This window comes from Felis catus, chromosome A3 (assembly GCF_018350175.1).
Source record: "Felis catus isolate Fca126 chromosome A3, F.catus_Fca126_mat1.0, whole genome shotgun sequence".
Lineage (NCBI taxonomy): Eukaryota > Metazoa > Chordata > Mammalia > Carnivora > Felidae > Felis > Felis catus.
Window position 1 is genome coordinate 74904668 of NC_058370.1, and position 19240 is coordinate 74923907.

At 39.8% G+C, this 19240-nt stretch overlaps 1 protein-coding gene across 7 annotated transcripts in view; it reads left to right on the forward strand.

Annotated features, from left to right (window-relative positions):
- CCDC85A (coiled-coil domain containing 85A) overlaps positions 1 to 19240 on the forward strand; it is a 202282-nt gene that overhangs the window by 143311 nt on the left and 39731 nt on the right. The gene's annotated exons all lie outside the window — the stretch shown is intronic.

Consider the following 19240-nt stretch of genomic DNA (forward strand, 5'->3'; position numbering starts at 1 on the left):
CAACCAGGGTGTAATTCGTCAGTTCACTAACAATCGGCAAAGAAATTTCGGGCACGTTTAGCCATTTAATCAGTGCTGTTTCAAAAGCATAGGCATTTACTTTCTTTTTAATGTTACCCATTTGTATTCATCTGATTTTCACTCCCATTTCACAGATTCCCTCTGCGGATGTTCAGTGCTCGATGCAGTAGTTAGGGTGCACTCAATGAAAGTTGCTATTACTTGCCAATGTTAGTGTGGATGGCTGACACAGCTGCCCATGAAGGTCTAAGGTGAGAAAGCTAGGCTGAACATCATGTATGTGGAATGCATTGGCACAGAAGATTACACAAATGTTGAACGTAGTTCTTTCTGCCATCATGGCGCTGAAGTAGGAGGGTAGAGCAAAGCAAGTAATAGATTCCATTGGAGAGAGCCAATGGTGGTGAGCCAGCCAACCACGTTTGGCGCTAGAGGGGAGGCTTGTAATAATAACAGGTAGGGTATATACTGTCCTAGGTGTCTTACACACACACAGTAACTTACTTGATCTTCCACCTAGGAGGTAGATGGTATTATTAATCTATTCTACAAATGGGGAAACTGAGACACAAGAGTTTAATAACTCCATCAAGACCACAGGGAAGCTGGGAGAGCCAGGATTAAAACTCAAAGTCTAGGGGCACTTGGGTGGCTCATTTGGCCGAGTTGCCGACTTCAGCTCAGGTCATGATCTCACAGTTGTGGGTTCAAGCACAGCATCAGGCTCTGTGCTGGCAGCTCAGAGCCTGGAGCCTGCTTTGGAGTCTGTGTCTCTCCCTCTCTCTCTCTCTCTACCCCTCCCCAACCCATGCTCACTCACTCTCTCTCTCTCTCAAAAATAAACATTAAAATTTTTTTAAAGGCCAGTTAAAAGAACGCATTATTGGTAAATGCTGTTTTAAAACAAATATTGTGTGCACTTTCCAAGTGCTGATGAAAATGGAGTAAGATCTTTGCAAAACACAACAGATTAAATTAAACAATGGACACAGCTAATGCCACTATGATGCTGAAGTCATGCAGAAGACCCAAGAGCCAAAGACCAGACCCTGTGAAATGTACTGGAAATTGGCTCGGGAGTTCACTGGACCCCCCACACAGAGTCACTGGGCAGTGAGCTTAGACCTCGGTGCCGAGAGACTGAACAGCAAGACAGAACTTAGCTTTTGACAATGTAAGAAATGGAGACCGAGTCCAGCCACTGGGAAGGAGGCTGGGTCAGGGCTCCAGGGAGGCTCTGTGTTGAAGTTAACTTTGGGGCTACTGTGCAGCCTCTTGCTGTTTAGATCAGAGTGAGCAGAAGATAGTAACAGGCATTTCCTGACCCTGTGTGGGTTTGAGAAAGTTCCATCTGCTATTCCCTTCCTGGGCTAGAACCTTCTCTGATCTGATGTGGAGGAGTTGGCTAAGCTTTGAAACTTTTTTTTGCATGTCTCTCTCTCTCTCTCTCTCTCTCTCTCTCTCTCTCTCTCTCTGTGTGTGTGTGTGTGTGTGTGTATATATATATATATATATATATATATATATATATATATATATATATATATAAAATATGCAGTGATGGTGGTGATCACAAAGCAATTATATTTCTAAGCCTCTATAAAAATAAGACTGATTTTATCTTATTTACATAGAATTGAGGATCACAGTCTTTAGAATTATTATATGCACTCCTTCCAAGCAGTTCATTTTTCTCCATGTATATTAGGAGCTAAATTCTTAGCTTGATAGGAGTGATAGAATAGAAGAAGTTGGTGTCTTTCAATGATAGATTGACTTCTCTGTCATCCCTGCATAGACAGCAATAGGAAAATAAATTTCAAGTGAGTTGTTATTTAGACAGACAAGATTAATCTACCTATAGATCAGTTCATTAAAATGGTCATTATGAAAAGATATATTTGTAAATATAAGAGGTAGCCATCATTTTTCATAGATTTGAATATACATGGGGCACAGAATATTGTTGTATTCTACCTTAATGTTCCTGGATACTTCTTAAGGACAGACTGGAAATTAAAAACTATTAATCTTGTCCCATTCTTGAGTCTAATGTGATGATTTAAAGAAGTTCTTTCTCAGTAAATCTGCCAAGCCAGTAGCCTCAAACAGAAGTCCCATTTGGATTTTTGTTGCTAATGGCAGAAAGCTGAGCCATACACGGAGGAGAGAGAGATGTATTTATAAGCAATTCTGTTAGCAGACCCTCTACTTTAATGCATCATTTTAAGTTATTGCATAACTTTTATTCTCAGAGAACAAATAGACTTGTAATTCGGTTCGCACAATGATGGTGTCCTCATAGCTGTGTACTCCTAGAGGAGCCAGGATAGAGTGATGTTAATTATTAACTGAAGGGATACACAGGCAGGAGATACCTCTTTGGCCAACCTCCCTCTACCCAGCATGCCCTGAGATATCTTATTTGAATAGAATTTTCCCAAAAGTATAAAAACATTACTTCTTAAATTTTTAAATATGTTTTATTAAGTTGATTTATTTTGAGAGAAAGAGCATGAGAAGAGTATGCAGGCAGGGAAGGAGTAGAGAGAGAGGGAGAGAGAGAGAGAGAATCCCAAGCAGGTTCCACCTGTCAGCGTGGAGCCCGACTAGGGCCTCAATTCACAACTATAAGATCATGACCTGAGCCGAAGTCGGACACTTGACCAACTGAGACGCCCAGGTGCCCCGAGACATTTTTAACTCTCAAAATACTCAAAGGTCATTGTTTCCATGTTGAAGAAACATGCACATTAGTATAGTAACTATTTAGAGTTTAATGTCGGTGCCAGATTTGAGTTATAAAGATGAATAACACACAGTACCTTCCCTGAGGAACGTAGAGTTCACAGTCCATTTTAGGATTTATTTCTTCTTCAATTTTTATTAATTTATAAGTCTATTTTTTTATTTATAATTTAAGGTTTTCCCTGAACAGTTAGAATGACTAGGCACTGACAAGAAGTAACTCAGTGAAACCTTAAAGAGTTTCAATTCTATCTGCTTTGAAGGTTAAGGAAGTACTCTTGTGTTTTATGAGCATGAATAAAAATCATTGACTTAAGGGGCGCCCGGGTGGCGCAGTCGGTTAAGCGTCCGACTTCAGCCAGGTCACGATCTCGCGGTCCGGGAGTTCGAGCCCTGCGTCAGGCTCTGGGCTGATGGCTCAGAGCCTGGAGCCTGTTTCCGATTCTGTGTCTCCCTCTCTCTCTGCCCCTCCCCCGTTCATGCTCTGTCTCTCTCTGTCCCAAAAAAATAAATAAACGTTGAAAAAAAAATTAAAAAAAAATCATTGACTTAAGAATGTCATTTTATAATACAGTACATAACATTTCTTGGGTAATACATAATCAATCTGAAAATTAGTATAAGCAGAACAGAATTTAATAGATTCATTGTATGGCAAAAGATGAATTTAAAATATCCCTTTGATTGTGGTATGTATAATTTTGGGCTATACAGAGATTGAGAAATCACTATTTGAAGATTACACTTATTTTAGGTATAGAAGTTTAATGTACCAACTCATTTTTCATGTACCATAAATATTGATACATAATTCCAGAGTCCATAGGATTTTGTGGACAAGGATGATTACATTAAAAACAGTGCATTGAGATATTTGATTTGGAGGAATGACCAAACTCTTTCCAAATGCCTGTGATTACTTCTGTTAGGTGATTTATATCAAATTATCTCTTGTTATCACCAGGAAGAATGTTAGCAGCTTTGATAGCAGTTACATTAAATTAAGCAGAGTGAACATTTTATTGGATTGTCCAGCTGTTCAGAAGAGGATCCAGGAGAGATTCAGGAAACAAAAATTAGATATTTACAAGCCAGAAGAGACTGTCCTTAGTGTTTGTCATCATTTTCTTCCAAGACTGAAGATTTCTGAGACTTTGAGTTTAAGAAGTTTGTGAAAGTTTCAAGATTGCATTGTAAATGGCATCTGCATGTATTAAGTACACTGATGACTTAGCAGATCCAGGCACTTAGCTTGGGATGATTTGGTGGTTTTGTTGACTGTGAAACTTACTGTCTCCACTTTGGCTAACTCTTATTTACTTGAAGGCATCACCATATGAACCGAAGAGGTGATGCACTTATTGCATCTTAGGGAAAATAGCTTTCATTTTGTCAACAAATGCATCAGCTGAGTGACGGTGTAGTGCTCAATTATGATAAGAGAATTTAAATCAGACTGTCCTGGTGCTGGCTAAATTCTTTGATAATTGCTTTATTTAGCCTTCACTCTGTGTCTCCACAGGACCTGTGTTCTCCAGCAAAGAGGAGTATTCATCATGCTGCAGATGTGAGCTTTGTTGGGGCAGATCTCAGGTGGAGGTCCAGAGTTCACTCACTAGCTTCGTGACTTTGAGGAGTTACTAAACATCATTAAGCCTTTAGTCTTTCATCTCTAAGATGGGGATAATAACACCAGCTTTGTAGTTTTGCCGGAGGATTAAATGCATTAATGCATGTGAAAAATACATACGCCTTTTTAGCAAAGTGTTTGATACATGATAAATCAAGTTAAAGTTATTAGCCATTATTTGTATCATCTGATTTACTTGCTGGACCAAATTGCTTAGTCTGTTGTTGCCTAGCAACTGTTTAGTGAAGACAAAATGATTGAATGCTCGTGAATCTAGAAGAGCTCAAATGAACTTTGAGGTCAGCAGGAATATTCCTAGCTAGAATGCCATCGCCCTACTGGTCCCTATTTTATTATGGTAAAGTGTATCTAAAATCAAAAGGACTGGGGCGCCTGGGTGGCGCAGTCGGTTAAGCGTCCGACTTCAGCCAGGTCATGATCTCACGGTCTGTGAGTTCGAGCCCCGCGTCAGGCTCTGGGCTGATGGCTCAGAGCCTGGAGCCTGTTTCCGATTCTGTGTCTCCCTCTCTCTCTGCCCCTCCCCCGTTCATGCTCTGTCTCTCTCTGTCCCAAAAATAAATAAAAAACGTTGAAAAAAAATTTAAATCAAAAGGACGTAAAAAACAGGATGAATATGTTCAAGTTGCTCTGCATTGGTTGTATTCAGTAGGACTTTTGGAATATATTTCCTATATCAATTTTACTTTTGGCAGAAAAAATTGTTATATGAAGTTTATCTAGAATACTATCATTTTATTTAGACTAAGTAGTGCTTTTATAGTTTTTTGACTCCCTGTTTTTGCACGCATTCAGTATTTTGTTCTCATCAATGGCATCAACGAATATTCCATTATGTGAAGATGGTTTTTTCTTAACCTGCTGATTTTCTTGAGTAGAAGGAGTTTTTAAGTATACAGAGTTAGAATTGAAATCTGTAAGGAGGTATTCTTAAAGAATAGTATTTGAAAATGTAAACAAGCCTCAAGCATATTTAGCTGCCATCATCAGAACTGGTATGCATCTATCACATGGGTGTGCTTTATTCCATTTCTCAGAATATTACAACATTGTCAGGATGCCTGGATGTCTCGGTCAGCTAAGTGGCCAGCTCTTTGTTTTGGCTCAGGTCATGATCTCTTATCATGGTTTGTGGGTGGGTTCAAGCCCCGTGTCAGGCTCCATACTGACAGCATGGAGCCTGCTTGGAATTCTCTCTCCCTCTTTCTCTGCCCCTCCTCCACTTGTGCACTCTGTGTCTCTCTCTCTCTCAAAAATAATAAACTTAAAAAAAAAAGAACACTACAACATTGCCTTAAATATTCTCTTCTTCTTCAAAATCTTATGCATGGTAGATATTCCATAAATGTGTATTTAATGAATAAATGAAACAACAGAAATACACATCTACTGTTAGAAATCCTACCTTGTCTGCCTTTAGTGGTTAAACCATTAGTAAGGATTAGTTTTAAATGCTGGATAATTGTTACCTAGGAATGGTGGGTCTTTTTTTTTTTTTTTTTTTTTTTTTTTTACCTCTAATCTACTTTCATTTGTTTTGAGCTTTAATCTACCTTTTTTCCCCTCTTTTTTTTTTAATTTAAATTTTAGTTAACATACCATGCAATACTGGTTTCAAGAGTAAAATTCAGTGATTCATCCCTTACATACAATACCCAGAGCTCATGATAACAAATACCTTCCTTCATGCCCATGACCAACTAGCCCGTCTCCCACCCACCTCCCTCCATCAACTCAGTTTGTTCTCTATCAGTAAGAGTCTTTTGTCCTTTGTTTCCCTCTCTTCCTTCCCCCCCTTCCCATACATTCGTCTGTTTTTTTCTTAAATTCCATATATGAGTGAAATCATATGGTATTTCTCTGATTGACTTATTTCGCTTAGCATAATACATTCTAACTCCATGTCATTGTAAATGGCAAGATTTCATTCTTTTTGATGGCTGGGTAATGTTCCATTGTATAAATATACCACCTCTTCTTTATCTATTCATCAATCAGTGGATATTTGGGCTCTCTCCATAGTTTGACTATTGTGGATAATGCTGCTGTAGACATGTGCATGTCTGTTCATGGGGTTCAAATCTGTATTTTTGTAAATACTTAATAGTGTTTACTGGATTGCTGGATTATAGGGTAGTTCTATTTTTGGTTTCTTGAAGAACCTCCATACTGTTGTCCAGAGTGGCTGCTCCAGTTTGCATTCCCACCAACAGTACAAAATTGTTCCCCTTTCTCTGCATCCTCACCAACATCTCTTATTTCCTGAGTTGTTAATTTTAGCCGTTTTGACAAGTATTAGGTGATATCTCATCATGGTTTTGCTTTGTATTTCCCTGATGATGATTGACGTTGAGCATCTTTTCATGTCTGTTAGCCATCTGAATGTCTTCTTTGGAAAAGTGTCTATTCATGTCTTCTGCCCATTTCTTAACTGGGTTGTTTGTTTTTTGGGTGTTGAGTTTCATAAGTTCTTTATAGATTTTGGATACTAACCCTTTATCAGATATATCATTTGCAAATATCTTCTCCCATTCCATAGGCTGCCATTTAGTTTTGTTTCCTTCACTGTGCAGAAACTTTTTATCTTGATGAGGTCCCAATAGTTCATGTTTGCTTTTGTTTCCCTTGCCTTTGGTGATGTGTCTAGTAAGAAGTTGCTCCAGCCGAGGTCAAAGAGGTTGCTGCCTATGTTCTCCTGTAGATTTTGATGGTTTTGTGATTCACATTTAGGTGTTGCATCCACTTTGAATTTATTTTTGTGTATGGTGTAAGAAAGTGGTCCACTTTCATTGTTCTGCATGTTGCTGTCCAGTTTTCCCAGCGCCTTTTGCTGAAGAAACGGTCCTTTTTCCTTTAGATATTCTTTAGTAGTTTGTTCAAGATGAGTTGACCATATAGTTGTTGGTCTATTTCTGGGTTTTCTATTCTGTTCCATTGATTTATGCATCTGTTTTTGTGCCAGAACTATATTGCCTTGATGACTACAGCTTTGTAATATAGCTTGAGATCTGGAATTGTGGTGCCTCCAGTTTTTTCTTATTCAGGATTGCTTTGACTCTTTGGGGTCTTTTCAATTCCATACAGGTTTTAGGATTGTTTGTTCTAGCTTTGCAAAAAATGCTGGTGGTAATTTGATAGAGATTGCATTAAATGTAAATTGCTTTGGGTAAAATAGACATTTTAACAATGTTTGTTCTTCCAGTCGATGAGCATGGAATGCTTTTCCATTTCTTTGTGTCCTCTTCAATTTCTTTTATAAGTGTTCTATAGTTTTCAGACTGTCTTTAGTTACGTTTATTCCTAGTTATCTTTTGTTTTTTGGTGCAGTTGCAAATGGGATCGAAGGAATGCTGAGGCTTAAAGAGTCTTAAAGATCACGTTCTTCAATATCTATGTTTGATGAGGGAAAATTAAAATCCTCAAAGCTATCACTCCTAGCCACTGTGCTCTACTTTGCTCCTTCCAAAAATTACTGTGGGAGGGCAAGGGGCCAAGATGGTTAAAAAAAAAAATGAGGGGCGCCTGGGTGGCGCAGTCGGTTAAGCGTCCGACTTCAGCCAGGTCACGATCTCACGGTCCGTGAGTTCGAGCCCCACGTCAGGCTCTGGGCTGATGGCTCAGAGCCTGGAGCTTGTTTCCGATTCTGTGTCTCCCTCTCTCTCTGCCCCTCCCCCGTTCATGCTCTGTCTCTCTCTGTCCCAAAAATAAATAAATGTTGAAAAAAAAAATTTAAAAAAAAAAATGAGGGGCAGCATGCTAAATGGAATTGAAGGAGATCAAAAAGAATGTGGGAGGAATGATTTAGGAATCAAACAGAGGTGAGATGGATAAAGACATTTCCTTAAAATGTACCCATGTGGAAGATCAGGCCTTGTCTACCAGGGAGACTGGGTGGTGCTCAGCTTTCTGAGGCAAAGGGCTGGGGAGAGAGGGGGGATTGTGGAGGACTGTTTGCTCTGTGGCTCTGTCTCTACCAGGCTTCTGTATTCAGACCAGGCTCCAACATTCAGGCTTCCTTTTGACAAGGGCTCTCTGCTATTGACTATCATGTTTATACCAAAACCCAAGTGTCTTCTCAGAGCTCCAGACTTATGCATTTAAGTACCCACTCTATATTTTACCTAATTTCTGGTTTAAATGTTAAGCCTAACATGAACAAAATAAACTTCTTGATTTAACACCCCAATCGTGTTCCTACTACAGGCAGTCCCATGATTGCCACTGCCATCTCTGTTCATGTCAAAACTGTAGCCATGTCTTTGATCCCTTTTTTCCCATAATACCTCACCTCTACTCTATGAGCATGCTGTGTGGCCACTGCCTCTAGGAGACGTGATGAATGCAGCCAGCGCTCTCTGTACCACTGCTGTAGCTCATTTTCAACACAGTCCTCTCCCTACACACTTAGAAGCCCCCTCTGCCATCATTCCACCTTTATCCACATTCTTCTCTTCTCCACAAAGCAGCCAGGAAGATCATTTGAAAGTAAATCAGTTGTGTAACATTATAGTTGCAAAGCTCCTTTGTGTAATGGCTTCTCACTGAAAACAGTACAAAATCCTGACGCACACTGTGCATCCGGTCTCCTTCTATGCCAGCGTGAAACTCTTTCCTCTCCCCTTAGCTTCTTCACCTGGCTTTGGCCAAGCATTCTTTTTGCTTTTGAGTACCTCCAATTCATATCCACTTTGGGACTTTGCAAATTCAAGTTTTAGCTCCGATGCCACAGATGATGATCTAGGTCTAAGCTAAAATGGTGGAGAGTGTCTGGAGAGCATTGTAGTTATTTATGTGTCTGTGTATGCAAGTCTGTCTTCCATACTAGAATGTTCATTGAGAGGAGGAACCCTTTTTGTTTGTTTTCAATGAGTGTCTGTAGCACATGAGTGTTTAGCACATAGTTCTCAAATACCTGTTAACTGACTTGTGAATACAAAGAGGTTATTATGCTAATCGAAATAAGTCAAAGAAAGACAAACATCATAAGATTTCACTCATAGGTGGAATTTAAGAAACAAAACAGATGAACATAGGGGAAGGAAAAAATAAGATAAAAAGAGGGAGACAAAGCATAAGAGACTCTTACATACAGAGAACAAAATGTGGAGTGCTGGAGGGGAGGTAGGTGGGGGATGGGTTAAATGGGTGAAGGACATTAAGGGCACTTTTAGGGATGAGCCCTGGGTGTCATATGTAAGAGATGAATCACTGGATTCTACTCCTGAAGCCAAGACTACACTGTATGTTAACTAACTTGAGTTTAAATGAAAAAAAAAGTGCTTTTTGATAAATAAACCAAAATAGCTAACATACAAAAAAATGTTCCTAAGTACGTGATCTTTCCAATTTTGTTTATCTAAACTATCCATTATCTACCTAGATTCATCCATTATCTGTCTGCATCACTCTGTGCATAGATAATGCTAAAACATGGTGAAAACGTAGCTTTTCTTATGTAAGCCCACTATTCCTTAATTGTCATACTGTGAGTGGTTTTCCCAGCTGTTTCATAGCCAGGGTGGAGAGCATCTATAGGCCAAATGGAATAAAGGTTTTATGAATTCCCAAATGATGGGATCCAAATTAATGATGCTTTGCTGTATAATTTGGTAAAACTTTTATTTTGTTGACAAGTGTGACAGTGGAAACAACCATATATAGGCTTCTAAAAATATCTCAATATACACAAAAAAGGGAAAGTAATTATTTGAAGAGAAAGGAACATTTTTGAGGGTTTTACTGTCTTTTGTAAATTTTTTTTTTTACAGATGTACTTCCTTGAGCATGCATTGACAATACTGACAAGATACACTTACAAGGGGAATACATACATTAAAGAAAGTGGTTACATTTATTAAAATGACATTCTTTTTTGTCCTCTGGCATTGGGAAAAGGTGGTTCTTTTCTCTGGGAAATGACAAGATCAGCAGCAACGTAACATGGAAAGTAAGACACGTTTTAACCCTGAATAGCTGTTAAAATGGTACTCATGCTAAACAGCTCTTTAGAGTTTGAAATATTTTCTATGTAGTCCCCATTCCTTTTGCCCAATTTACTGCTATTTACCTTGTACCTCCTTTGTGGGGCTGATGCTTTCAGAGGCAATAGTAAAAGTGAAAATAATTTTAGGGCACAAAAATTTCCTCTGAGCCAGACTTCAGCTTAGATTACATGTTATCATGTTTTCTATAAATATTTTAAAAGTGTATTTATTTATTTTGAGAGATAGAGAAGGAGGGAGGGAGGGAGGGAGGGAGGGAGGGAGGGAGGGAGAGGGGCAGGGAGAGAGGGAGAGAAAATCCCAAGCAGGTTACTCACTGTCAGCTTGGAGTCTGATGTGGAGCTTAAACTCACAAACCATGAGATCATGAGTGGGGCTGAAACCCAAGAGTCAGACGCTTAACCAGCTGAGCCACCCAGGCCCCCTGCATATTATTCTGTTTTCTAGGAGGAAATCTGACTGCATTTTGAGTTTACTACTTCAGACTATCCTGGGAGCACAAACTTTGAGTAGCAGCCAGAGTGCTTGGGACCAGAATCATGGGCCATTCATTCATTCATTCATTCTTTCGTTGAGCAATAAGTTATTGAACATCTTGTAGCACATAGCTCTCTGCTAGTCATAAGGCAGCTCAGAAAAGAACTATAAAGGCAAGACTTTGCTACATGAAGCCTTCACCTTCTATTGAGAGAGAAATGGAGGCAGAAACAACCAGGTGCCAATTACCAAGGAATAGGCCAGGTGGATGACAGCAAATATGCAACAAATGCCGTTTTCTCCCACTTTAAAGACACTTTCAGTTGGGAAGAGGAGAGACTAGAACAAATTTATGGTGATTATTTTCTGGTAGAAAAGTTAGGATATAGACCCCCGATAATTTTTTTCTGATTTCTAAATTGACTTATGTACAAATAACCAGGTTTCAATATCCATTTAACTATTTACTCTTTTATAGGAAAAGGATGACAAAATCTGGACTCGTTCAAAAAAACACAGCACTCAGATGGCACTGGGAAAATAGCACTCATGATGTTTTCTGTCAAAGCGTTCTTGGAAAAAGATGCAGTATTTTCAGCCTTCATTCTAATTGAAATAAGCAGGAGAGCACGTTGCTCTGTTTGCTTTAACTTTGGAATGACAGGTTTTTCCCTTCTCAAAGAAACATAGCCTGTTTTGATATGGACCGCTGCCCACCGCCCTCCTCCAGCTGCTCTCTGACAGCTCGGAGCCCCTCACTCAGGCTCAGCTGACACCTGCTGGTGCCTCCAAAGTATGCGCGCTCCTGCACCCTCAGGATGCCCCTCGCTGGGAGGGGCCGGGAGGAGATGTTCCTGGGAAGGTGCCATTCTAACCAAAAGGCAACCTTACTTACTAAAGCAGATTTCCAACTGAAGGACATTTATATTCTAAGATGTTAGTGGTAGACATGGTCCATTTTTGTACATCCCCACAGCTGTTATTCTGTCTCTATTCTTTGTCTCTATCCCCTCTTTCCTTTTCTTTCTGTCTTTTCCTCTTTCCTGTTCTCCCTTCCTCTCCAATCCCCTAACACATGCGCGCACACACACACACACACACACACACACACACACACACACACTTTTTTACCTGCCTGATGAAAGCACAGATCCTCTTATTGAAGTTACCCACCAGTGATTTGTTATGACATAATTTGAGAACCCTGCAGAGTTTTCATCCAAAGTTTAGTGTCCTATGGTATGTTTCTCAACATACCATATGTTGTCTCAAATGGCACAACAGAATTGATATTGATTCTGTGATTCTGATTTAATTGATAATAAATACAAATCCTGTCTCTCCTGGAGTGATTGAAAAGTGTAGACCTGTACTATGAAATAATTCCCTTTCAGGGCACTGTCTGCATAACTGGTTGACACAGCCAATAAATATTTATTGGACTAGACACTATTCTAGGCACTTGGAAGGCATCACTCAACACATAAAGGTCCCTATGTGGAGTTTACATTCTGATGGGGAGAGACAGAACTTCTCCAAGAGAGATAACATGTGTACAAGTTAAGTTATATGCTAGAAGGTGATGAAGTGTTTGGAAAAATGTCCAACAGGCTTGGGGATCAGGAATGTGGGGTGGAGGTGGGGGCCAGTGGCAGGATTAAATGCGGTGAACTGGGTGAATCACACTGAGAAGCTGAGGTTTGGACAAGACCTGTGGGAAGTGAGGAAGTCAGCCAAGCAGCTGTCTGGGGGAAGAGCATTCCAGAAAGTGGGGACAAAATCAAAAGCATGCCTGGGGTGTTCAGGACAGGAAGCTTCATGGCTGGAACAGAGGGTGTACTGGCATGAAGGGGACGGCTCCCAGGTGGCCAGGCCAGATCACGTGGGGCCCTGCTGGACTTCCTAAGGACTTAGCCCTTTTTAAAAAAATATTTATTTATTTTGAGAGAGACACACACAGAGTGAGGGCAGGGGTGGCAGAAGAGAGAGAATTCCAAGCAGGCCTCGTGTAGTCAGCACAGAGCCCAATGTGGGGCTCAATCCCACAAACCAGGAGATCATGACCTGAGCCAAAATCAAGAGTCAGACGCTTAACTGACTGAGCCATCCAGGGGCCCCTCTAAGGACTTTGCCTTTTATGTGGAGCAAAATGGTGAGTTACTGCAGAGTTTTGAGTAGAGAAAGAAGTGATCAAAGTGGAGGTGACCAGGCTTAGCATTTTGGAAAGAAAACCCTGGCTGCTGTGGGTTGAAAAAGAATTTGAATGAAAATGAACCTGGGAGAGGAAGCAAGAGTAGAAGCAGGAACCTTGCTAAAAGACCACAGTGAGGTTGGGTTTTCAGTCTATTCTTGGGGCAGAGGGGAGGGTAGGGTCAATAGAATTTCTGAGTAGGTAAGAACTGGGGTGTGTGAGAGCATGGAACCAAACACACTGCAGAGGTTTTTGTCACAGGGAAAGCCTGATGGCCAAAAGGTTTAAGTCTAGGCCTCAGAGGTCAACAGCCAAAAAGAGGACAAGGTTTGAAAAACTTAGGCAGTGGAGGAAGGTGACCAAACAAACAGATCCGTCTCCTCGCCTATTACTTCCCCCTTCACAGCCAGGTTCCAGAACAAAGGTCTTCCCAGCCTGGGCCTGTGTACTCAACTTACCTCATGTCTAAAACTTTCTTCTCCAAGGTCTTTGCATACTTGGTTTGTTCACAGGTCCTGGTCCTCAGAGCTCTTCCCAAGTCCTGCTCCCTACCATAGCTGCACATCCCTGAATCTCCCTACACCAGTACTCTGTCTTGTCTTCCTTGCACACGTCTCCTTCACGAAACATCGCGTTTGCTTTTCATTGCCTGTCTTCCCCACCGGAATGCAAACTTTATGAATGCACAGACTCTTCGCACTTTGTCTTGCTGCCATATCCCCGGTATCTAGGACAGCATCTGGCACAGGCAAACAAGTCTTGATATTGAAGTAACTCAACAAGTCTGTATTAAACCCCTGCAGGGAAGACTACCAGTCAATGTGTAAAATTTAGGGAATATTTTCGTGTAGCATATTTGGGCAAAAAATGAAAACATGAAATAACACAAGCAAGTAGGTAAAGAGAAGTCACACAGCACTCAATACATGAATCATTAGCAAATGAGGTGAGAAGAAGTGAAACTAAAAGAGATTCATGGAATGGGAAGAATTTAAAAATTTAGGATTACTGAACTTCAAACAGCCATTTCAGTGGATTTCTAGCCACTGGTAGAAATCTCTGTGGCATCTTACTTTCTCCAAACACCTCCACTAACATGAAGCCCATTATCATATAAAGCAATATAGTCCAATCTTGGGGTATTCTAATAGTTAGAGAGCTACTTTTCATATCATGCACAGAAGAATAAGGAGTATTGCGCTAGGCAGAGTGGAGTGAGTTATTGGCCAAGGGAAGGTGTCAGAGACTCAGACCTAAGGGAACATGGGGCCATTGAATAACCAGTGACCAAGTTTCTACATGGGAGGAACAGGATAGAAAATATTTCCTATGTCTTTCAGGTTGGCACAGAAGGAAGGGTCTGAGAAGAGTAAAATTAGCTTCATAGGTAACGGAGTAGAGCAAGACCTGACATCATTTTTTACTTATTTAGGACAATTAAGCCTCCCAATCAAAAAACCAAAATCCTGTTTCTGCCCATGAATAAGGTAGTCTGAGTGAAATATCCAGGCAAATCCAAAAATGCTGATTCCAACAAGATTTTTTAAATAAGAAAAACATCAAATTATAGTGAGAAATGCAATCACTTATACTTCTGGAGCTAATATGAATTCTAAGTAGGAGGCTGACCTTTGCTTGCCTGAGGAAGAAAGAGAAACAATTCTAGTCAGAACAGTAATAATTTTTTAAAAATATAGTTCTGAAGTAATTTCCTTAAGAATGTGCAAAAGCCTATGGATGGTGGATTAATTTGGAACTAATCCAAGCAGTGCCTTTAGAAGTTGGGTTTTCTTGGAGAGATTGCCTCCAGATTTGAAATCACGTGGCCGTTTGACTCTCTGGCTGAAAGGGGCTAAGTCTGGGAGAGCCTCTGAGAAGCTACCATCTTATCTGCCCATGGTCACAATGGTCTTCCAAGTGATTTTCCTCCTGTATGCACTCTTCCAAATGCTATAATTTGTCTTAGAATGGACTATCACTAGATTTTATTTTCTACCCTGAAATTTTGGAGACACAATGGCACTTCATCTAATCAAAACCACTCAGAAGGTTGATAAACCTTAGACTGTAGCAACTACAAACAATAAACCTTTATGTACAATAATCAGAATAAATCGTGGGTGATTTCAAGGGTGGGTGTTCCCCTAGGGAGAGAAACACTGCTTTAGAAAGCAGGGGGAAGTGAGAGGGTTTAACTAGAAGTATTTTCAAATTAGAAGACCAGCTACTTTATATGATTGAATGTATTTCAGGCAAAATGAAGTGAAATCAAGTCCAGGATATTGTTCAAGGAAGACAGCAACTTATTTTCAGTAAAGATCCATCTTGAATATTTAAAATCAGGAAGAAAAAAAGGAGAACTTGGAATTTATCTATGTAAGAAGCTTGGTATCACTTAATAATTAGAAGATCCAAGATGGCCATCACCGTGATGCCCCAGCAATGGAACAAATTCTTCTGAATGTATTTAATCCCCATTGTTAGGGGCCAAGTTTACTACCCTCTGGGTTTTGTTCTCTTATCTGCCTAATGAGTCAGGGGATCAGGGATAGGCTGAACTTGGAAACCTCTACGGCACATTCCAGTTTGAAAATTGGAACCATTTAGAAGATAAGAATTTGGTGGAAGTTTTGTGACTGTTGACTGGTTCTTACACTTGGTTTATCATGGGAGGTGCTGTGAACTTTTACATGTAGTTTCAAAGAAAAGTAAGATACATGGAAATAAATTGTTTCTGCTTGGAAGTACACCCAAGGTTTACCTGGAGAACATCTAGACAATGTCATAGGGTTTTCACATTGGTATATTTGCTTAACCTCGCTTTTCTCCTGTATAGATGTTCTTGGTTTCCCACGATGCAAAGAGAAAATATCTTTTTCTGGGGGGAGGGGGACGTTGAAAGCAAATCATCATCTGCATAACTGTTTTGATGTTAGCTTTTCATATCCTTGATTTTGGGAAGCAGCTTGGCCGTTCCTCCTTCTCCCCAGTATGTCCCTCTTTCTTCCTCCATGTGACTCCTTTCTCTCTTCCCTGTTTACAACACTATCATTCTTGGCTTCTGGTCCTTGTCCATCCCGTGGCTACACTTGGATCTCTCTGGCCTGTCAAACTTCCGTTGATGCATTAAGCTCAAGTTTCTCTTTTGTAAGAACTGCAACCAATTTTGATCTCTTTCTGTGTTCATGTTTCACATGATTTAGCACTGAATTTCATATTACCTTACCATTTCCTTTATTTTTCTTTCCCCCCGCACAAGTGGTTATATACTTTTGAAAGGCAGGATCCTTCCGGAACACATTGTAGATCTGTGTAGAGTATGGCATAGTGCTTGGCTGTTTTTCAGGAGCCTTCTGAGCTCTGAAATCCAAAATGACATTCTGAAATCTAAGTTCTAACAGCCTCAGCCACTGGTATAAAATGTGGGTGATCAATTCAAATTATAGTACATTCTAATGCAGGGGTGTGTGTGTGTGTGTGTGTGTGTGTGTGTGTGTGTGTGTGTACAGGTATCACTTTATAATGGAAAACACCATGAGCCCAGCATAATGTCTAGAGTTGGGGAATCACTATGCTGTCACCTGAAACTAATATAACGTCGTATGTCATCTATACCTCAATTGAAAAGAAAGGAATGCCAATATTTGTCAGATACTTCTCTTAGGTCAACACTCAACTATAGTCCTCATTCCCTGCATGTAATGGAAAACCAGCTTATTTTATAGTTGATGCCATTTTGGAAGTCCCTTGAATGAGGAAGCAAAGGGAAGAAGCAGCCTGGGGAAGGGGTTATAGCAATGCGGCCAAATACACTGTAGCATAAAAGGGGCTTCTTTTCTTATTCTTATAAGATTATAGTGTTTTTCCTAGTGCTCAGCTGGAATTGGGATGTAGAATGTGATGTATTTTAAAAGTATGGAGTTTCAAAAAAAATGGAGTTTCTTCTACTCTATCCTAATATGTCTTATTTTTAAAATGTTTACTGTCCCAGTATTTGCTATGTACTAGTAATCGGGTTTGGCTAGCCTATGGAGCAGTAACAAGTAAACCTTGCGATCCTAAAAGCTTAACAAAACGAATGCTTATTTTTCTTTCATGTCACAGTGGAAGGATTGGGTAGTTTCTTCAATGTTTTTTTTTTTTTTAATTTTTTTTTTCAACGTTTATTTATTTTTGGGACAGAGAGAGACAGAGCATGAACGGGGGAGGGGCAGAGAGAGAGGGAGACACAGAATCGGAAACAGGCTCCAGGCTCTAGGCTCTGAGCCATCAGCCCAGAGCCTGACGCGGGGCTCGGACTCCTGGACCGCGAGATCGTGACCTGGCTGAAGTCGGACGCTTAACCGACTGCGCCACCCAGGCACCCCATCAATGGCTTTTTATATAGTGACTTGAGGACCAGAGATGCTCCAGAAGAAAATGTTTGCCTATTCCATTCTCGTTAAGGAACTATGTAATTAGGTTTTTGATGAATGAAAGAACTAATAGCAGGAATTCTCTCATTTATGCCTGCATATCAGCTATGTTTCCTTCTCCCCCCGCCCCCATCCCCTGAGGAATTTTCTCATTGTGGTATCCATTCACTGTTAGGTAAAAATTGTAACAGAGGCCGCCTGGAACAACAGGGCCTTCTGGAACACAGAACAATGTGGGCATGTAATCCTAAAACAGAATTTGTATTCTGAGAAATGTAGTAAGTCTTGCAATAACTGGCCTTCTCTTCATCCCAAACCTAGAATAGTGCCTGACACAAATCAGTGACACAGTAAGTATGTGTTGAGTGAATGAACTCCCAACTCTCCTTAGCTTTGCCTTTATCTTATACAGCTAACTTTTGAAGATTATTTTACCTCTCTAAAAATGTTTGCTACCTTTTCCTGTCCCAGCCCATATTTGCAGTGAATGCTTGGAAACAAAGATGTGAACTTCATCTGTTGTAACTTCACATTAAAAATTGGAGTTAAGGACTGTTTTCCAAATTCAGGAATCTACCCTGTTTATTTTGAAGTGACATGATGAGACATTCATAATATAGGTAGACGCCTAGTGAAGCCATCAAATATGTAAACTGAAAAAACTTAAAAAGAGGAGTAGATTAAAGTGACTGAAGATAGTTACTGAATTAAAATCTATTCAGTGGCATTTTCAAATGCCACCTGAGTCACTCTGTATAGAGTCATTTCAGCTGCTTTGGGGATAGTGCAGTATAGGGACAATAAAGATAAGGTATAAATCATGAACAAAGGAGAAAAGAATTATGCTTGTTCATGGTTTAAGCAGAACGTTTCTGAGCAAACTTTCACCTGGATAGCCCTTCTCAAGTGGTTGTTTTTCTAGAGTAGAGAGAGAGGCTTACAAAACTGTGTAAATCAGGCAATTTACATTCATATTTTGATGATCTGCAGATCAGTTATTCATTTGCTAAAGTAGATTCATGAAATCAATATGTTTGTTATTCATTTATGCTTTATGTATTTATTTATTTGCCATTTGGAAGAGTCCATAAAGCAAACATTGAACATTTCATTGATCTAAAAAAATGAGAGCGTATTTCTAGGAAATATCTTCAGTTGCCTTTATCTTGTGTTTCTGTCTTGTGTGAGGGATGCTTAAAGCTAAGTCTTGTCCATTGGTGGAAAATCAGTGGGGTTGTTATATTAACATCAGTGATAGGGACTTTCTGCAAATATTTGTGAAAAGAGGCATGCTGTAAACCAGTCAGGGATGAGCTTAATTGTTACATTTACAAATTAAAGACTAAAGTTTCTTATGTATTTTAGAAAAATTAAATGCTATCTTACTGCTTTGAAGGTCACAAAAATGGAATTGAGTTCATATAACCAATTTCCATATAAAAATTATAAAGCAGAGTTTCCGTGATGAATTTCAGATCAAGGTATTAATTTGCATCAATATCCATTCTAACTTCAGATTGTTAGGGGCACCAAATATTTACCGTTTAAATGCGCTACCGTCTTGGTCTTGCTTCTTGCCGTTTTATGTTTCTGAAGCTGAAGAACATGCACTGAGGTTTCACATTAACTATGGAAATACGCTGGAGGAATTCTATCATCAGGTACATTTTACTCTTCCTGAAATAGGTTTGTTCTTGGTTCGTGAATCAATGGCTACTATGTTGCTATATGATCCGCA